At 31.4% G+C, this 4,840-nt stretch overlaps 1 non-coding gene across 1 annotated transcript; it reads left to right on the top strand.

Moving 5' to 3' along the window:
- Nucleotides 1-4,291: 4,291 nt before the first annotated feature.
- Nucleotides 4,292-4,398, top strand: LOC126005600 (U6 spliceosomal RNA). Its single transcript, XR_007494647.1, has one exon. It is a non-coding gene; the product is annotated as a U6 spliceosomal RNA (small nuclear RNA).
- The last annotated feature ends 442 nt before the right edge of the window (nt 4,399-4,840 follow it).

Here is a 4,840-nt window from a genome sequence, read left to right as displayed (position 1 = left end):
TGTGGTGATAAATATCATCTCATCTACTGCTGGTGGGAGAGTTGTCTGGTTAAACCTTTATGGAAAATAATATGGAAAGTTCTCAATTAACCTAGAATTGAGCTTCCATGTAACCCAGAGATTTCACTTTTGAGTAGCTATCACCAGGGCAGTAAAACATTCATTCAAAGGGATTTATGCACACCTCTGTCATAGCACTCAGTTCAGTAACTAAAAGTTGGAATCAAAATATGTTCAACAACAGATGATTGGATTATGAAGATGTGGTATATAAATGCAATAAAATAATACATAGATTGAAGGAGTGATGTCATCATACAATTCACTGCAATGTGGATAGAACTGGAAGATATTATGTTAAATGAATCCAGAAAACAAAACCTAGATAGAATATCACTCATATGTGATATTTAAAATAACCATAATGGAATTCAGTGGTTTAAATGGGATGTTGTCATGACATGCCTGGCCCCATCTTATAGAGAGGAGATGTAAAGAAATGGAGTGGAGGAGGAGAAAGTCAGATGTGAAATAATGAGGTCTAGAGGTGAAAGGGGTCCATTGGTGGATTTAAGGAAGGACAGAACCTATCATCCAAACCAGAAAGTCAATAGTCCAGAAATTATAAAACCCAAAATTCAACAATCAAACTTAAAATGGTACCTGTTATTATGGCAGGCTTTGTAGGTGGGGTGTGGAGGTGTGGAGAGATATATGGGATAGACTCTGGGAATACTGGTGAATGTAAGTTGAAACTGGTGGTGAAACTGGTGGTGAAACATTTTAAGTCTAAAACTCAACTATGAATAGCATTGTTAATCATAATGCTTTAATTAAAAAAATTAAATATATTAATTGTTTTACATTTTACATAGAAATACAATATTGAATACTTCAGACCTTTTTCTATTAAAATTTTTTCTAGAAATTCTTTTAAGTACAGTCCTTAAAAGACATTCAATTATACAATAAGTAGTGAGCATGTTGTTTCCTTAAGAATTTTAGACATTCCCAAGTTTGAGTCAGCAATTTACTTACTCATTTCTACTCATTCACTTTATTTCATTCATTCATTTATTTACCAAATACCTTTCTAGGTGCCTTAATCGAATAATATGAACTTTTAATTTAACTAAACATCATTTTCCTTACTTTATAACAAGCCTTCAAGTTCTCTGAGTGAAAGGATATCAGGCTTCCCTTTCTTAAAAGTGACCTGAACTTTAAATGCTAATTTTTTCTTCATATGCCATCTATTAGATACAGCCACCTTGACATTTGCATAGAGTAATTTTGACTTGCACTTTTATAACTCATTACATCAAAAATGTGTACAAAGCTACTCAGATGAGATAGAGTAATATGTCTCTGCACTAGCACTTTGGAAAATATTTTGTATATTTGATTTTTCAAGTGATATGTTCCTCTAAAATTTAACTATAAAGTCTGATGATTACTTTATTGCTTTTTGAGAAACAGAACTTAAAAATTGTAAGAACTTTAACATATATTTTAAATTTTTTCTATGAATTTTATTTTTAATAAGGAAGACACTTTATCTTCTGAAACCTATATATTATTTAGAGCTACAATAAGAGTCTAATAAAGATAAATCAATTCTGCCAACCTAACATTTAGGAAGACTAAAAAAACTATTTTAAACAAATGTGTAGACTGAAGCTTATTACATAAAGAACTTTTCCAGGGGAATTGAAGCATTGATTCTTAGGATTTAAGTGAAATTAATTCTGGATACAAGATTCCTAAAATTTTTGGGGGGAGGGGCCAAACTCAAGGTTTTCTTTCTTTTATTTTTTAGTTTTTGAGCCACACACGGTGACGCTCAGTGGTTACTTTTGGCTATGTGCTCAGAAATCGCTCCTGGCTTGGGGGACCATATGAGATACCTGGAGATCGAACCACAGTCCTTCCTAGGCTAGCGCTGGCAAGGCAGATGCCTTACCCCTAGCGCTACCGCTCCGGTCCCAATAGTTTTTCTAATATTCTCTTGGATATTATTCCTAATAGGCTTGGGGGAACCATATGGATGTCAGGGGGAAAAAATCCAGTTTAACTATGTGCTATACAAGCATCCTACCTGTTGTATTAGTGCTCTGACCATAAAGATTCCTGTTATTAATATTAGGTTGATATATCTTGCATTCTACACACTGCATTTTAATATAACTGAAGTATGGTCATAAAGACTTTTCATAAAGTTATCAAGATGCCCTATGCAATATATGCTTATTATTTTACTTTTACCTTTTAGGGCTCTTCAAACAATTAAAATGGTACAGTATGGCTCTTGAAATTCAAATTAAAGGGTTAACATTCTCTATTACATAATTTCATTTCCCGCACAGTTATTTTTTAAATGAAATATCTGTGCAGGCTTGTACTAAGGATCTAAATATAATCACTGATTTCTAACAAGTTATTCTGCATATTCTATATACAGAAGGGCATCCCAAAGACATTCTAAAGATAGCTCTTAAGCTTCAGCTATCTTTAAATTCCCTTTGTGTCAGGCAACTTCACCTTAGTGTTTCAAGTAGAAAATATACATTGTCTTTTTGCATATAATTCAAAAGAATGTTAAAGTCATATTTCTCAAAAAGAGAAAAATGGCAAAGACATTATAATCAGGTCTTTGCAAGGCTTCAAGGGAACACGGTTTCTAAAGCTTTTTCTTTGAGTAAAAGGACTGATGGTGCTAATATTTGAAAAAAAGTTGCTAAAGTATCTGCTATTATAAATATAGTGTTTGTTTGGTGTTCAGAAATTCTGTAAAAGACAAGAAATATAGCATGATTTATGCTTTAGAGCATGCAAAGTTGAGCTTCATATTCAATGACTGCAATAATACAATTTTACAACAGGACTATTACTGTCAAAATATTGTCCACTCAAATATATTCTCACACCTTATGGAAGTAAATCTTATGCTTAAATTAGTTTAGATAATTGTTTAATAAGGGCTTTTTCATCAGCTCAATTTCTAAAAGGTCATTTTATTTTACTATGCCCTTGAGTTAGATTTATCAGCAACACAGAAACCCAAAGAGCAGGCTATCACTGGAGAAAGTGAGAATGTATGCAACCTCCATAAATTCTTGGAAATAGGTAAAAAAAAATTAATTAGTTATGTTTTCATTATAAAGTATATGATTTGGTATACTTTATAAGTATTTGTATAATGAACATAATAATTAAAATTATATAGATTTGATTGTATACTGATAAATTATCTATTACATATGATTTTGTTTTGCTTTGTTTTTGGGCCACACTTGGTGGCACTCAGGGGTTACTCCTAGCTCTGAGCTCAGAAATTACTCTTCGCAGGCTCTGGGGACCATATGGGATGCCTACTATTGAATCTGGATCAGCCACATGTGGGAAAAACATCTTACTCACTGTGCTATTGTTCCATTACCTATTGTATGTAATATGTACAATTAGGAGATGTTAATAAACTATCTTTGGGGCATATAAAAATTAAGCTAATGGTTATAAATCCTTTTACAAAACAGTTTTGAAGCCAAATTTTACATTTTTTGTGGAGTTAGTGTGTGGTATGAAGAGGAGGGTGAAAGTAAACCCAAAATAGATTTTTGTTCTCGATTTTAATTGAAGACTATATACAAATAGCTTTTCAATTTATATGATCACACATAATTTTTAAAAAAATCTTGCTGCAGTGTATTTTGCTATAAAATAAACTGCATATATCGGCATCTATATATTTTCCCTCAAATTGGAGTCTAGACTATAGGTAGTGTTCCAGTAATATATGAAAAATTGGTGCATGGGACATTAGTACAAATATACAGACCCAATATCAGTATCTCTTTCTAGAATGGAACTGTTCAATAGATAAAAGGTAAATTGATTTTAAACTATCATCATTTTCTAAATGTGCTCGTGGAATGAATATTTTAAATTGTTAGTGAATGATTTTAAAGCTAAACTATGATTTCAGAGAGAAAGAACTGCATAATTACTTGGCAAATAACAAAAAAAATAGAAAACCGTGAGCAATATATTAAAACTTTCAATATCAAAATTACGTTTTTTTCTAAGATATGTCTTAACATTACATAATAAATTATTATCTGCATTTTATATATTTTTCAGTTAAATAATTTATTTGGTAATATTTGGACACTATCAAATGGAAAAAGGCTATAAGATATTGTATATAGACTTTATGAATTTTGTAAATATTGCCAAAATATCAATTATAAATTGATAATGATCATAAGCTTGATAGAAAAGGGGGCATTTTGTGCTCACTTTGGCAGCACATATACTAAAATTGGAACATTACAGAGAAGATTAGCATGGCCCCTGCGCAAGGATGACACGCAAATTCGTGAAGCATTCCATATTTTAAAAAAAGAAAGAAAAGGGAGGCATTTTATTAGGGTAATACCTTACTGAGATGAGTGCATCCTTATAACCTTGGTAACTATTATCTTCAGATTGATCCTTTGATATTTCTTATGTGAAATATTGGATTATTTTCACAAGCCAAAATTACCCCAGCTCTTGGAAAAAGACAATTTTAAGTTGACTACTCTGATTTAAAAGAATTTGACTTAAGAAAATCTGAGGATCAGACTAAAGATTTGAAAATGTTGATATGTCTTTTTCCCCTCCAGTAATAGTGAAGAAACATTTTATATCTTCACTCTTAATCCAGACAAAATTTTGAACGCATAATTTAGTTTTCTTTCAACAATTATAAAAATGTGACCACCCTTGTTTAAATTCAAAGGGAGTATATAGAAAATATTATTCACCTTTACAAGTATTTGTCTCTGAATTCAACAAT

The sequence above is a fragment of the Suncus etruscus genome, chromosome 3 (genome assembly GCF_024139225.1).
Source record: "Suncus etruscus isolate mSunEtr1 chromosome 3, mSunEtr1.pri.cur, whole genome shotgun sequence".
Classification (NCBI taxonomy): domain Eukaryota; kingdom Metazoa; phylum Chordata; class Mammalia; order Eulipotyphla; family Soricidae; genus Suncus; species Suncus etruscus.
This window is presented reverse-complemented; position numbering and strand designations above follow the sequence as displayed.